Source organism: Nematolebias whitei, chromosome 15 (assembly GCF_014905685.2).
Source record: "Nematolebias whitei isolate Nwh7 chromosome 15, NemWhi1, whole genome shotgun sequence".
Classification (NCBI taxonomy): domain Eukaryota; kingdom Metazoa; phylum Chordata; class Actinopteri; order Cyprinodontiformes; family Rivulidae; genus Nematolebias; species Nematolebias whitei.
This window is the reverse complement of record NC_056512.1, coordinates 8,394,041-8,411,328: the sequence shown is the minus strand read 5'-3', so window position 1 is coordinate 8,411,328 and position 17,288 is coordinate 8,394,041. Positions and strand designations below refer to the sequence as shown.

Below are 17,288 nucleotides of genomic sequence, written 5' to 3'. Positions count from 1 at the left end.
CCCCTCCTTTCTCTGTTGTTTGTGTTTTTCTAATTATCTTTCCACAGATGCTACTCTTTACCTGGATCAGGTGGAGGAGCTATTTAATCGGGAGCCTCACTCCAGATCAGTGCCAGAGCAAAGTTCTACCAAGCTCAATGTTCCTGTGACTACTGGCTGGCTGACTTCATGCTCCTTATCGTTTTCCCTGCATGGCAGCAACGTTTCTCCTACTCCACCTTTACTCCTGTGTGCCTCACCTGGTTCCTGGTTTCTCCTCACCTCCGCCCCGGCTCCCTTGGTGACTTTGTAAATACACTCGTTAAAATACTCTCCTGGTCGCACCGTGGATTGTTGGATTCTGGTCCTGTCTCCTGTTTCTCATGCTCCTGGAACAACAACGACAAGTAAGCTTATTTTTGGATTACTAAAATCAACATTTCCAAAATCTCCTCTCAAGACAAATTGTCGTTCACCACCAATCTCCTCTCTATTTCCCACAGTGGATCCATCCTTTAGGGGGAGTGGTGGCGCAGAGGTTAGGGGGGTGGGCTTGTGATCGGAAGATCGCCGGTTCACGCCCCGGCCCCGACAACATCAAAATTGTGGGTGGAGTAGGTGAAACACCCACACTTGCCCCCATCCTCATTCGCCCCACTCTGGGCCCATGAGCAAGGCCCTTAACCCCCACCATGTGCTCCCTAAACAGGTCTCTCTTGAAAATGAGTTCTTGTGGCTCAATGAGACTAACCTGGATAAATAAAGGCTAAATGAAAAAAAAATCCTGATTTTGAGTTTACCAGCTACACCTGTACCAATAAATATAATTGTTTTTTTACCTCAAGTTGTTTTGTCCTTGCTTCAAACCGTTCGCCTTTGACATCACCCACAGACCTTAACAGTTTGCTCTGGCCAAAATATGTCAAAGAACGGTTTGAATGCTGATCAGGTCACCATTGAGGAGAGGGTAAGGAGAAATAAAGTTCTCTTACAGGAACTAATTACCCAACACAAGACTACACAGTCAAATCTGGAAACGGTGGGTGGAATGATTCAGTCCATCGGCAATAGAATGGGAACACTAACTCCCCCCACGCCGGCCGTCTCACCACCATTAGCGCCGCCAGCGCTAAGCACCGCCCGCTCGGAACAACCCCGTGAGCCAGAGATTCGGCCGGCCGCAGTTTTTGAAGGTAACCCGGAACAATTCAATGGTTTCCTCCTCCAGTGTGAACTAGCATTTGCCCGTTCTCCTTCTCTGTTCCCAAACTCTGCATCCAGGATCACTTATATCGTTACTTCATTGAGAGGTGTACCTCTTGAATGGGCTCATGCCTACCTCCAGTCTCACCCTGTAGTTTCACTAGCATTTAACGACTTTATTAAGGATTTCAAGAGTGTGTTTCATGTCCCTGTCCACCAGGAGGAGACATCCCGCCGTCTGTTGGCTATGAGACAGGATCAAGTTACCGTGGCTGAATACGCCATCCTCTTCCGGGTTGCGGCGGAGAAAACCAGGTGGGATGAGGGGGCACTAAAGGGAGTATTTTCTAATTCACTTTCTGATCAAATAAAGGATCAACTGGCACTTAGAGATGAGCCGGAGACGTTGGATGATCTCATCAGTTTGGCGATCAGGATCGATAATCGCCTTCGGGAGAGGCGGGGCCAAGCGGAACCGATGGCTTCCGGGTCAACTTTTCCTCCAGCATTTCCTGCTATCAGAGGACCCACGTTTCAACCTGATACCACTCACTATGACTCCGAGCCTGAGCCAATGCAGATCCGACGGACCGACTCACGTTGCAGGAGAGGCAACGACGATTGGCAGCACGTGAATGTTTCTACTGTGGAAAGAGAGGACATTTTGTGCAATCTTGCCCAAACAAGTTAAACTCCAGCACTCACCAGCCATTCAGGGGATCCTGGTGAGTGAAGCTCGTTGTGCCCCTGATTCACGTTTTTGTCTTCCTGCCAGAATTATGCTTCAACAGAGACACTACTCCATTGAGGCCCTCATTGACTCGGGAGATGAGAGGAACCTTATTTCTCAAGATTTGGTAGATGAGCTTCAAATACCTACCAGAAGTCTTCCTTACCCCATTCCGGTGGCTGGAGTCACGGGAAAAAACATCACCACTATCACCCAGGAGGTTACTGACTTACCATTCATCATCTCCGGGAATCACAGAGAACTGGGTGAGTTCATGTTTTTTCATTCTCCCTCACCGCAGTTTATTTTGGGCTATCCATGGTTGGTAAAACACAACCCCATCATTTATTGGCAGAAGAAAAGAGTCAGTGTTTGGAGCGAATATTGTTTAAGGAACTGTCTAAGGTCTGCTGGTTTTCCGTCTGACACAATAAAGGAGGTGACCTCCGCTCCACCTGATTTGTCAAAAATACCCAGGGTTTACCATGATTTTGCGCCCGTTTTTTGTAAAAATAAAGCATTATCTTTACCTCTACATCGCCCATACGACTGCTCAATTGAACTGTTGCCGGGAGCCCCTCTCCCTTCGAGTCGCCTATATAAGCTCTCTCAGAGCGAAAAAGAAACTATGCAAAAGTATTTAGACGAATCATTACAATCTGGCATCATTCGCCCTTCAACGTCCCCATTAGGGGCGGGGTTTTTCTTTGTAGATAAGAAAGATGGTTCACTCTGCCCGTGTATCGACTACCGAGGTCTAAATGCGATAACCATAAAAAACAAGTACCCACTTCCATTAATCAACTCAATACAAGAACAACTTCTTTCTGCCACTGTTTTTTCAAAATTGGACCTTAGAAATGCTTATCACCTTTTGAGGATCAAGGAAGAAGATGAGTGGAAAACTGCATTTAAGACCCCTTTTGGACATTTTGAATATTTGGTTATGCCGTTCGGACTCACCAATGCTCCTGCCATTTTTCAGACTCTCATCAACGACGTTCTCCAAGATATGATCAATATGCGTGCACATCTGCTCACAGACTCATGTTCATGTTTGTGCTGATGTTCAATGTTTTATGTTATGAGTGCTTAGTGTATATTTAGTTGATGTTTTTCTTTGTTCATATCTTAGATGTTATTACTGTTTTTCTTATACATTTTATTGTTGGATGTAACTGGGACCCCGTGTACATAATTTCGCTCCACCACATGTACCACATGAGGTGCGAATGACAATAAAGAAACTCTGACTCTGACTCTGATAAATTTGTGTTTGTGTACCTAGACGACGTTTTGATTTATTCTACTGACATCCAGTCCCACCAGACCCATGTTCGCACAGTACTACAACGACTATATGAAAACTGACTTTATGTCAAGGCTGAGAAGTGTGAATTCCATGTAACCTCTGTCTCTTTCCTTGGGTTTATTTTTAACGAGGAACACTACCACACTGACCCTGAGAAGATCCGAGCGGTGCTGAAGTGGCCTACACCTACGGACAGAAAGCAACTTCAGAGGTTCCTGGGATTTGCTAACTTCTACCGTCGTTTTATCCGGAACTACAGTCAGACGGCAGCCCCTCTCACCCAACTTACGTCCACGAATCTCAAGTTCAACTGGACCCCCGAAGCCGATCGAGCCTTCCGTGAGTTGAAGCAACGTTTTTGTTCTGCACCCATTCTCCGTCACCCTGACCCCCAACGTAAGTTCATTGTGGAGGTGGATGCATCAGATATTGGTGCTGGGGCAGTACTCTCTCAAAGGGATCCCCACGATAATAAAACTCACCCATGTGTGTTCTTTTCAAGACGTTTCTCTCTTGCTGAACAGAACTACGACGTCGGAAACTGTGAATTGTTGGCCATAAAACTAGCCCTTGAGGAATGGAGACACTGGTTGGAGGGGGCCAATGTTCCATTTATCATTTGGACTGATCACAAGAACCTAGCATATTTACAAGACGCCAAACGCCTTAACCCCCGTCAGGCCCGGTGGGCGTTGTTTTTCACGAGATTCAGGTTCACCATCACGTATCGCCCTGGTTCCAAGAATGTTAAACCAGATGCATTGTCTCGACAATTCTCCTTTTCCGACCGAGAGAAGGAGGACTCTGGGATCTTGCCACAAGCCTGTGTGGTCCGAACTGTCACTTGGCCCATTGAACAGGAGATCAAGAAGGCTCAAGTTCAGCAACCTGATCCTGGGGGGGGACCACCTGGCATCATCTTCGTTCCAGAGAGTGTCGTCCACAAGGTTTTGGATTGGGTTCATTCTCATCACTTCACCTGTCATCCTGGCATCAACCGAATGATTGAATTCACCAAGAGACATTTCTGGTGGAAGACACTGTCAAAGGACATAAAGGAGTTTGTCAAGGCCTGCTCCACTTGTTCCCGAAATAAAAACAACAATCAACCACCGGCGGGTCTACTTCATCCACTACCAGTTCCAGATAGACTGTGGGCAAACATCGCTTTGGACTTCGTGATGGGTTTGCCACTTTCTGATGGGAAGTCCGTAGTCCTCACTGTCGTGGACCGATTTTCTAAGGCTGCCCATTTCATTGCACTCACAAAACTCCCTTCGGCTTTTGAGACGGCCCAGATTCTTCTAAGAGATTTTCAGGATTCACGGCTTACCCACAGACATTGTATCAGACAGAGGCCCACAATTCATCTCCCAATTATGGAAGGAGTTCTGTAAGTCCATCAGGGCCACTGTGAGTTTGTCTTCCGGGTACCATCCACAATCAAACGGACAGTCGGAGAGATGTAAACAGGAGTTGGAGGCCGTCCTTAGGTGCGTGTCTGAGAGGAACCCATCTGACTGGTCAAAACACTTACTCTGGGTGGAATATGCACACAACACTCTGACCTCATCCGCTACTGGCCTGACACCTTTCGAGGTTTCCCTTGGATACCCCCCCCCCCCATTTCCTCTGTTGGAGACTGAAATCCTGGTTCCATCAGTCAAGGACCACATGGACCGATGCAGGACAGTTTGGATTCAGGCTAGAGAGGCACTGTCAAGGACTGCCGGACGGAACAAGGAATCAGCTGACAGACATCGCTCTAAAGCCCCGGACTACAAGGTAGGCCAATCAGTATGGCTCTCCACCAGAGACATCCGTCTAAAGGACACCTCTCGCAAGATGGCCCCCAGGTACATTGGCCCCTACACTATCGACAAGATCATAAACCCCTCTGCAGTCAGGCTCAAGTTACCACCATCCATGAGGATCCATCCAACTTTCCACGTTTCTAACTTAAAACCAGTTTCAGTCAGCCCGCTCAACCCTCCCACTGGCTCCCCCCCAGCCACCCTTTTGATCGACAACCAACCGGCATATAGGATCAACCGTATCCTGGATTCCAGAAGACGGGGTAGGGGTTTCCAGTTCCTGGTCCATTGGGAAGGTTATGGGCCTGAAGACAAGTCATGGATCCCGAGGTCTTTCATCCTGGACCCCAGGATGATAGAGGCGTTTTTTCGAGACCATCCAGAGAAACGGATGATGTCATCGTCCTGAGACGATCGTTAGGGGGGAGGTACTGTAGAGGTTGGCTCCTCTACCCCTCCTTTCTCTGTTGTTTGTGTTTTTCTAATTATCTTTCCACAGCTGCTGCTCATTACCTGGACCAGGTGGAGGAGCTATTTAATCGGGAGCCTCACTCCAGATCAGTGCCAGAGCAAAGTTCTACCAAGCTCAATGTTCCTGTGACTACTGGCTGGCTGACTTCAAGCTCCTTATCGTTTTCCCTGCAAGGCAGCAACGTTTCTCCTACTCCACCTTTACTCCTGTGTGCCTCACCTGGTTCCTGGTTTCTCCTCACCTCCGCCCCAGCTCCCTTGGTGACTTTGTAAATACACTCGTTAAAATACACTCCTGGTTGCACCGTGGATTGATGGATTCTGGTCCTGTCTCCTGTTTCTCATGCTCCTGGAACAACAACGACAAGTAAGCTTATTTTTGGATTACTAAAATCAACATTTCCAAAATCTCCTCTCAAGACGAACTGTCGTTCACCACCAATCTCCTCTCTATTTCCCACAGTGGATCCATCCTGATTTTGAGTTTACCAGCTACACCTGTACCAATAAATATTATTGTTTTTTACCTCAAGTTGTTTTGTCCTTGCTTCAAACCGTTCACCTTTGACATCACCCGCAGACCTTAACAGGCACCAGCGACCCCCGTGACCCAAAATGGAATAAGCGGGTAAAGATAATGGATGGATGGAGTGAAATGTGCATTAGAGAAAATACTCAAAAAGTCTTGTTACCTTGACAAATTAAGGTTTTGCTCCACTTTAGCTGTGGTGTGGTTACAGTACATGGCACTATGCAAATGAAAATACCTACAAATAGCTTTGTTTTAAGTAATTTTACACATGGAGAGCACAAGGCAATGCTAAACCTGCTTAAATGATGAGGGTGGTGTCAGGGAGGGTATCTGGTGTGAAACATTTTTGCTTAAACAATCTTGCAAGCCTATCCAAATGATACCATACTGAAATGGTCCAGGCTCGGGTTAACAGCAACCATATGCGGCACCAGGGGGGGCACCGGGGGGTGCTATAGCTCCCCTTGGAAAAGTCATAGCACCCCCATAGCACCCCCAATAAAATATCAGATTATTTACTTTTTCATCTAAGTTAATGTTCTTTAATAAGTGGTTGTTATGATGTTTTCCTCACAAAACACAACTAATAAAAAAAAATCAATCAATGATTATATGAGTTTAAAAAAAATCTGATCTCACAACAGGAAATGAACCTCCGAACAGGGAGTGAAAATTAGACTTACTGAAAGTTTGGTAAACATTTGAAAAGTGCAGATGTGACACCCTTGGGTTTTCAATGATTTATTCATCTTGCCTTTCTGAGCTGGATCTCAGTTTGTATTGTTATACGCTGGGTGTTCTTGGGGGCCTCATCTGCTTCGAACATAAAACCATCCATCCATCCATTCATTATCATTTACCCGCTTCTTCCTTTTGGGTCAGGGGGGGTCGCTGGTGCCCATGTCCAGCAATCACTGTGCAAGGGGCAGGATACACCCTGGACGGGTCACAAGTCCATCACAGTGCCACATAGAGACAAACGAGACACTCTCTCACTCACACCTAGGGACAATTTAGAGTTACCAATCAGTCTAACATGCATGTTTTTGGTCTGTGGGAGGACACCGGAGTACCCGGAGAAAACCCACGCATACACGGAGAGAACATGCCAACTCCGCCCAGAAAGGCCCCCGGACTGGGATTTGAACCAGGGACCTGCTCGCTGAGAAGCAGCAGCTCTACCAGTTGCGCCACCGTGCTGCCCAAACACAAAATTAGCCAATGCTTATTTCCACCAGTAGGTGGCAACAGTGGTCTAGTTTAGAGCATCACTGTCTCGCGCTTGGCGGTCTAAACAATCGGTTTAAAGCTCTGTTTTGTGTTACAGACTAAATAAACACTTGTGGCACTGGGATTAAAGTTGTCCTCAATCTGTGTTACACACAAAATGCAAAAATGTACTGTTTTTATTATGCAAATTGCCTAGAATGGAATCAGAGAAGGAGGATTTTTGGGAAGCAGACTGAAACCAACAAATAAACAATAATTTGGAAAAAGGACCAAGCCTACTGCCATCCTTCCACATCTATGGAGAATGCTGCCAACACTAGTGCTGGACAGCTGGAGGATGGAGCCAGCACGTTCTGCTACCTTTAGACAGTTCCTGGCGAGTTGTGGTGTATCCTGTTCTGATCCACCAGCAGAACCTCAGAAAGACGAGTGACCTGGTGCCCTCAACTCTGACCCAGTAAGGAGCAGAAACTGGTGACATGATGCAACTCTATGTCTGGTATGCCATTTTTAGCTAATGCAACTTGATAAATCATTTCCTGGCTTGCAGGGATAATAAATGACTTATCTGATCACATTAAATAACTTCTTGCAACCAAAATCCAAAGGAAACAATTTATTAACATAGTCAAACTGTCTAAATTCATGCTTGTATAGAAACCAAAATAATTCCTGCACAAAGAGGCAATTTGGCTTTAGATAAGAGATAGCCTTCAAGATTCATTCTTATTGTTTGTTTATTATTATTGTTGATTCTTAGTTTGATTATTTTTGTAATAAAACTTCAAAGACACCTTTGTGCTCTTCATTCAGATGAACATTCATTTGTTCTGGTATAAAACTCTCTGTAATTAACCAATTATATTTGTTGTTGGTCAGTAAACTGACCAGCTGATGCCCCACTTTAATGAATGGAAAATAAATAAAATAAATGTAGTGGGGTTGAGATGGAAAAGGTGTTACCCTTCTTCCTCCACCACACCCTTTGTTATTGCTACAAACTTCTACCCTGAGGCTGTTAAACTCATGAATCCATAGTCAGGACTATCACTGTGAAAATCTCTGTGAAAAAAATCCCAGTAATGCCACTTGATATGGCAAGCCCTTTTAACATAAAATCGAGTAGTCTGACTATCTGTAGTTACATTCTAGATATCTTAAATTGAGTTTTGACTAGGCACAATTACATTTTGACTAGTCAGAATGCTAATTTAAGATATCTTGAATTACATTCTGACTAGTCAGAATAACAATTCAAGATATCTTGAATTACATTTTGACTAGTCAAAATGTAATTCAAGATATCTTGAATGACGTCACTTTATTTGTCATTTGACGGGTCAAACATCCGTAATTACAATTCAAGATATCTCGAATGTAATTATGACTAGTCAGAATGACACTTTTAGATATCTTGAATTAAGAAATGACGCGTAGGACCCGCGGCTGCTACTTAGCTGTTCAAACAGCTGCCTGACGAATTTTGGGTGGCTGCAATGGCGCTAGCTGTTCTGGACAACATTGTTAGAAAATGCCACAACTTCCTGTGGCTATAGTGTTAGCGTTAGACAGTGAGGAAGATGGCTCAATCTCTGCGCTGTTGTTTTTGTTCAGTTCCTGGTTGTTCTTGTGGGGCAAGAAAACCACCGTATCTGTCCTACCATGCTTTACTGCACTCTCACAGCTGCTTGAGTCACCATAATTAGGCAGTGTCTTACCTGAGAGAAGACTGGCTGGCTTTTGGATTTTTGTATGTGAATGTGAGGCTCATGTTTGTTTGTTTTACAATTCTTAAGTATTATTCATATTTATTTTTGTTAATTTCATATTTATATTCCAGGTTGAAGGTGACAGTTGAGTCTTGTGTAGGTTCTGTTCCACAGTGTTTACTTGTAAACAAACCCAAGTGTCTTTTCTGTGTATAAATGATGTCCTTGGGTGAAAGTCCTAAGGTTGTGTTGCAGTAAGTTTATAAAATAAAAATAACATCCATACCCAAGCTTGTCACATGTATGTAAATTGTTCTAGTGTTACGTAGTTACCGGTAGATAGTTTGTTTTGAATTATTTTAAACATTCTTCAATTAAAACACACTTGAGCAGCATACTATACTGTTTTTTTATTTGTGGATTGATTCAGTTGAATTACAAGGAAAACGAGTGCAATTTACAATATCTAGTAAAAACAAAAAACATTTAACTATTTAAGTTAACATTTTATAACCGTACACTATAAATTGATAGTGGATTAGATATTTTATCAAATTATGTAATTTCAAATTAAATAAATTGGCACATTTATGTATTTTTCATGAATAACTATTTACAGTATTTACATCTAAAAAAATTAAGTCTGGTCCTCTGGACATTCAAAAAAACAAAACAAACAAAAAAAAAGAAGGTAGAAACGTTTCGTCTTTCATCCGAAAGGCTTCTTCAGTCTGAGGTGCTGCTCAAAGTCACTTTTATTGTCAAAAACTGCAACATGTACAGGACATACACAGGATTGAAATTACATTTCTCTCAGACCCCGGTGCAACAATAACCATTTAACATTAAAACATTTATTAAGCATAAAATGAAGTAATAAATGGTTCACACATTTACACATGGTTGTCAGCAGCAAACTGGTTGATCCACTCTGAGAAGGTGCTATTTAAGAGACTGAGCTGAAAACAGCACCTCAGACTGAGGAAGTCTCTCGGATGAGACACGAAACGTTTCTACTTTTTGTGTGTGTTTGTTTTGCTTTTTGAATGTCCAGAGGACTAGACTTAACTTTTTTTAGATTTTCCTACCTGGATCATTGAGCAGCATCAGGATATAGTATTTACAGTGATTCACACAGATTGAGACTGATTAAAAATATGAAGGAACAAAAGGGTGATTTATAAATTTTATGTTTCTTGCTGCATTGATATAAACCATGGATGAAGGTGTTGAAGTAAAACATGTCCAGTTTAGACTTCATCTGATCAATCATCAATCCATTCATCACACCATACCCGTTCAACAGTTATTGTTTAGTGTTAGCTGATCATCTGAGCTGTCAGTGCTGTCAGCAGACTCCTCCTCTGCACTTCCTCTGTAAGCAACACGGAAAGCGGAAACAGCTCGCAGTAAGCTTTGGTTGTCAAAGCTGTACCCACGCGGGACATCTGGACTGCTCCCTGGTTCTGGCCTGTACTTCATATGACACTTGCAGAGACTGAAGATGCATAAGTTGATCAAGTGTGGGCACAAAACACATGTTGGGAAGACTATGCAGCATCGAAGGAAGAGCAGGGAGGTCTGGAGCCATGTGGTGCAGAATGATGCTACACAGGACTTCTCAGGTGGGCACTGGTGAGACCTCAGTGAACCCTGTGGCACAGAACCAAGTCTGGATGGTACCAGCTCCAAAGCAGAGAGACCATCTCTAGGATAAGTGTGATAAGTGGTTGGGACTCCAGCTGGTGGTTTTTCTCCCGATGCCAGGATGTCAGGATCTGGAAGTGGTCCTACAAACACACGAGTGACAGAATCACAATAAGTTTTGACAAAGGAAACATGGACATAAAAACATTAACCCACAGGTTATACCTGTGAAAGCTCTGTAAAGCGTGGAGTGCAAACATCTTTTCACCACAGTTTTGGGCTTTCGCACCACGACCTCGCTGGCAGGTTCAGGATGGATTCCCTTTCAAGAAATAAGCATAAAAATATGTCAAACTAAAAAATAAATAAAAGTAAAGAGGCAAATGAGCAATTTTGTAGGACACAGTGGGACAGATTTGAGAGTTAAGATTTTTACTTAACTTGCAAATATTACTAATTCATAGAGGTTGAACCTGCATTATTCATTACCTACAAAAACAAACAATTCTAAACAAGTTAGGAGAGAAAAATATATTTGACACAAGTAATATTGAGATTATGACAAATTTCACATGGCACTAATAATATACAGGTGGGAAAGTTATTACAATTATTGTTATGAGAATCATAACCATCATATACTAAATAATGTAACAGAAAAGAATGTGTTCCACTCTTATTTTATTTTTTTTACCTGTGTTCTTTGTCTGTGTCATCTTTGTAAATCTCTTGTGCAGTCCAGTACAGGAGGACCAGTTGGCAGCTGGAGTTGGGAGTAGTGGGCAGTCTGGTAAAAAAAAAAGTGCAACTACATGGTTACAAAAACCTTTACCAGCTGCACTTCTGCAGAAATAAGCCAACATTTATTTTTTCAACACACAGTGAGATCTAAAATGGACAAAACTGTTTTTAGCACACACACTCACACACACACACACACACACACACACACACACACACACATATATATATATAGATTAATAAATTAATACTTGTTATAACATATTTAGCTTTAAACAAGTAATAGATTGTATAATAGATGGATTCACTTAACACATCAACTTACATATACACAGCACGCTACATACACACACAAACATATGTTTGGCACTAATGGAACCTCATAAAAATATAATAAAAAATGTTATATGATGTCTGTCTCAAACACTCCAAATAATGTAGCACACTAAATTAGGCTTCTTTATTACGATGTTTATGCGCTTCATATGTTGTAGCTAACGGTTAGCTCGCTAAGCTACGTCTTTTCTTACCTTGACAGCTGTGGAGATTTTCTTCATGGAAAAACTTTTATCCTTTTAAGTTTATTAGTTCGAGAATTCGCCGCTGCGATTTCCTCCTCAGCAGTGAAAGAAAAGTTGGCAAATTAAGCAAAGATGTTGAAAAGAGAGACATTGGTCCTTAGTGCAAAAACTCGCAAAGCAGGAAGTGTCGGTTTCCGGTTGTCGCGAAAAAGACGTCGCAAAAAAGTCTTCTTGTTGCAGATACAATAAATAATCCGAGCTGCCGCGTTAAAAATCATGTTAAAAATACGAGCGTTGTGTTGGACTGACCTGATTTTGCAGATTATAAAATAAAAAGGTTACAATGTCTTATGATTTTTCCGCCAAAATGCTACGTAAATATGTGACGTTTTGACTAGTCAGAATAACAATTCAAGATATCTTGAATGTCATTCTGACTAGTCAAAATGTGAATTCAAGATATCTTGAATAGAAAAGCCGTCTACATGATAAAATATTCAAGATATCTTGAATTCATTTTGAGATATCTTAAAAGGAATTTTGACTAGTCATAAGTACAGTTCTAGATATCTGTAAGTTAGTTTTGCCTAGTCGTTATTTGCTTTCAAGATATCTACAATTTAATTTGCACTAGTCAAAACTTCATTTTTGATATCTACAAATACATTTAAGATATCTTGAATAATGACGTAATTTAAGATATCTTTAATTGTAATTATGACTAGTCAGAACTAAAAGTGAGATATCTTGAAAGCAAATAATGACTAGTCAAAATTAACTTAGAGATATCTAGAACTGTATTTTTGACTAGTCAAAATTCAGTTTAAGATATCTTGAATTGAAGCCTCCATACAACTCAATGGTAAATCTGACGTCATTATGACTAGTCAGAATGTAATTAGAGATATCTTAAATGAGTATTTTGACTAGTCAAAATGCAATTCAAGATATCTTAAATAACCAATACGTCTAGTCAAAACTCAGTTTCAGATATCTGGAATGTAAGCGTGGTGAATCCGATTTTATGTTAAAAGGGCTTGCCATACACTTGATTGTTTTGCTTTGCAGGACGTGGTGAAGGCTGCACAGAAGTCTGTTGGTGTCAGCCTCTCCACCACCACAGACATCTGCACCTCCAGATGCAGGAAGAGGGCCACCTGCATCATGAAGGACCCCACTCACCCAGCACACACATTTTTTGCCCCGCTCCCCTCAGGCAGACGGTTGAGGAGCATTAAGTGCAGAACCACTAGGCTGTGGAACAGTTTCTACTCTGAAGCTGTTAGACTCACGAATCCCTGGTCAGGATTATCACTGTGAAAATCTGTAAAATAAAATACTGTGAAAAAAATCACTGTAATGCCACTTGATTGTTGATATGTGCTGCTGACTATCCATGATGCTGATCTCATGCTGCTGATTTATTTCTTGTTGCTGTGTTCATTTGTCCTCATCTGCTCACACAGACTCATGTTTGTGCTGCTGTTGTTTGGCGCATTGTTTCGTACTAGTAGTAGTTAGTATAATCTTAGTTTAGCGTATTTCTTACTTCATGTCTCAGATCTTACTACTGTTTCTCTTTACAATTTGTATTTTTGTTGGATGTAACTGGGACCCTGTGTACATAGTTTTGTTCCACCTCATGTACCACATGTGATGTGAATGGCAATAAAGACACCTTGACCTTGAGGATGAAAGAACAACTGATCTGTCATACCGCCCTCGGTAAAATGCTCAGCCCCCCCTTAGCACCTGCAGAAAAATATCTCTGGAGCTGCCACTGACAGCAACCACCACTGGTACTGTATAATGGGCGCCAGCAAAAATTGTGCTACTGTTAATGAAAGACCACGAGGTAGGAAACATGCCAGGAGACTAAAGGGAGTAGAAGAAGTTTGAGTGCGTAGGACTGAGGGTAGCAACCCTAAACATGGGGGAAATGACAGACAAAAGTAGCAAGCAGGCTGACATGATGCAAAGAAGGAAGGTAGATGTTTAACGTGTCCAAAAGACCAAGTGGTACAGCAATTGTTGTAACATTGGTGTGGGGTTTAAGCTGTTTACCATGGTGTGGATAGAAAGAAAAATGGAGTAGGACTGGCCCTGAAGGAGGAGTTTGTAAGGAATGCCGTAGAGGTAAAAAGGGTGTCAGATAGTTGGAGCAGAGGAGTATGGAGCTAAAAGAAGGTAATACAGACATAGAGTAGAAGAAGAAAAGCAAATATACAGATAATAAAACATAAAAGGAAGACAAAAGAAATTAAAGAAAACAACAATCTTTAAAACGTTGATAAAAGGTGAAACAATTCTGCAAGTCTTTACTTTCTAATTGGTTTGTTCATCCTCTGTCAAGCATTTCTTTGACATCCATAAATTAAAAAAAATCCAGGAAAAATTAAGGTCTTCCATTTTGTGAAGAAATACATATCGCCCTGTTGCCCTTCATGCCAGAGTTTTAGACTCAATCCATCCATCCTTCATCTTCCTCTTGTTCCCAAGTCGAGTCACGGGGCAGCAGCTTGAGCAGGGAGGCCTAGACATGTCTTTCCACAGCCACCTCTTCCAGCTCTTCTGGGGGACACCAAGGTGTTCCCAGACCAGCAGAGTGACATAGTCAGACCAGGTCAGCCTGAGACTCTTGAAAGCCTGTGCTAAGGAGCTGGGTGAACATTTACAGCAAGTCTTCAACTTAAGTCTGTGGCTGGAGAGAGTTCCTTCACTGTGGAAAACACCCTGCATCATTCCAGTCCTAAAGTAAACCCAACCCCGGGAGCTTAACAACTATAGGCCAGTTGCACTTACATCACATGTGATGAAAACACTGGAGCGACTGGTCCTTCAGCTTGTTCATCGTCAAGTGTTGGCGGTGAGAGACCCCCTTCAGTTTGCTTACAAGGAGAAGATGGGTGTTGAAGATGCTGTTATCTACCTCTTACATTGGGCCCTCACTGACCTTGATGTGGGTGAGCGTATGGTGAGAATACTATACATTGACTTCTCCAGTGTTTTTAATACAACCGATCTCAGCCTTCTCCAAGAAAAACTTTACATCATGTCTGTGGATGACCACCTGGTGCGTTGGATATCGGACTATTTCACCAACAGGCCCCAGGGCGGTTGTGGCTGAGTGGTTAGAGCAATCGTCCTCCAATGCAAGAGTTGGGGGTTCAAATTCACCAGCAGGAACATGCTGAAGTGTCCCTGGGCAAGACACTTATCCCCTCATAGCCTCCGATGTGTGTCCCATCGGTGTATGAATGTGATCTAAAGCACTGATTAGTCTCTTTAGAATGATTTGTTCAGTTAGCTTTGTAGAGATCTAGTAGAGTGCAGTATGAATGTGTAAAAGAGGACACAGATTGTATTGTAAAGCGCTTTGAGTATCTTGGAATAAAGATAGAAAGGCGCTATACAAGTACAGTCCATTTACCATTTACCATTTAAATTTGACTAATGCATGTACATTTTTGTGTTCTTTTTTTAGTCCAGTTGACTGTGGCAGCCAGCTTGAATTAGGTTTGCTCTAAAAGTTTTATCCAAGGACTTATTTCTTAAAGTTCCATTAAAATCTGTTTGGTTGTTGAAGAGCTCAGTGTTCACCACAAAAAAAGAAAACAATAACGGTAAAGATTTAACAACATATTTTTATTTAATCTGTTAATGCTCAAAATATATGTTTGTGATCAGTTTCAGATACTACCCCTAATAATGCTAATCCATATTTTTATTGTTTTATTTATTTATTTATTTACGAATGAAGCCTTCTGGATCAAAGGCAAAACGTTTCAGCACTAAAAAAGAAACTGTCCAGATGACCTGGACAGTCTCAGAGTCAGAGGCTCTGTCGGGCTGTCTCTGTGTGCCTGTTTGTCTCAGGTTGGGTTTTGGGTGGCCCCCCTCTCTTGGACCAGTTTCGGCCCCCCATTTGGTGGGTTGTGCTTCCCTCCGGTGGTGGGCCCCCCTGCCGCCGGTGCATTGGTGGCTCTCAGCAGCTGGGGCTGGGTGGTGGGCTGTGTGCGGGCCCGCCCTGGTGGCTGCCTGCGGGTGCCTGGGTGCCCTGGCTCTGTCGGGCCTCTGTTGGGGGGTGGTATGACCTCGGGACTCGGGGCTTGGTGTCCATGGCCGGATCCACTCTGGAGGGGAGGGTTGTCGGCAGGGCCTGTTTACTCGTCGCTACGGCCTCCTGGGGGTTTCTGCATTGTGGTTGCTGGGGATTGGCCAGGGCTTCCATTTGCTTCTCTCTCTGGGGGGTGCGGGTGTCCCTGTTGGGGGAATACCGGAGTTCCGGGCTTGGGGGCCGCTGTGTGTCTGTGATTCCGGTCTTCCCTGTGTTACCTTCGTGTCCTGTGGGGACGGGTTTAAGGGTCCCCACATCCACTATTGAACATTTTTATGGAGAAACCTTATAGTGATGAGCATGCTCACACAGGTGATTAGATTCAGGTGTTTATCAGATACACACTCAGTTGGGTTGAGGTGGCCATCAAATACATCTTGTATTACCATGTACTGTAAAAAATACTTTCTAATGATGTTAAAACTATCATTGTATAAGTTGTTTGTTGTGGTTTCTTGGTTTTGTCATTTATTTTCTTTTCGCTTTCCGCAGGTCTAGAGGCAGACCTCAATGATATTGATTTGTGTTTTCTTTATCCCTCTCTATCTCCTCTATTCCTATCTCCTTCTTTACATTTTAACTCTTCTCTCACTTTTCTGCTTTGTTATATTCTTTGTTTTCCGTCCCCGTGTCCATAAAAAAAAAAAAAAAAGCAAAACTGGTTTGTTCCACTTTGGAGTAAGCTGTTGGGGGAAGAATCAGTTATGTTGTGTGTTTCCGTGACTGAAGATGCCATTCCCGATGGAACGCAAAACGTTTCAGTACAAAAAAAGAAAGTGTCCAGATGACCTGACTGAAAAATATTGGATTGTATACATGAATTATTGAGCATGAATTTTGTTGTTTTCAACCAGTTTGACCCGACTGTCAACAAGGAAGAGGGTCGGCAATGGAGGAAGGGGCGTGCCAAAGAGACCATCTTATCACAAGCAAAACTGGTTTGTTCCACTTTGAAGTAAGCTGCTGGGGTAAGAATCAGTTTTGTTGTGTGTTTCCTTGACTGATGAAGCCTTCTGGATCGAATGCGAAACGTTTCAGCACAAAAAAAGAAACTGTCCGGATGACTTGACTGAAAAATGTTGGATTTTATACCTGGATTATTGAGCTTGTACTTTGTGTTTTTCAACCAGATTGACACGACTGTTAACAAGGAAGAGTGCTGGCAATGGAGGAGGGGCAAACCAAAGATTCCATCTTATCACAAGTACAACTGGTTTGTTCCACTTTGGAGTAAGCTGTTGGGGTAAGAATCAGTTATGTTGTGTGTTTCCTTGACTGACGA

The 17,288-nt window shown here is 42.7% G+C and overlaps 1 long non-coding RNA gene across 1 annotated transcript; it reads right to left on the bottom strand.

Annotated features, from left to right (window-relative positions):
• Positions 1-10,178: 10,178 nt before the first annotated feature.
• On the bottom strand, positions 10,179-12,088 carry LOC119422028. Its single transcript, XR_005187393.1, has 4 exons — positions 11,899-12,088; positions 11,322-11,414; positions 10,853-10,949; positions 10,179-10,770 (listed from the first exon to the last, which is right to left on the bottom strand). It is a non-coding gene; the product is annotated as an uncharacterized LOC119422028 (long non-coding RNA).
• Between the last annotated feature and the right edge of the window lie 5,200 nt (positions 12,089-17,288).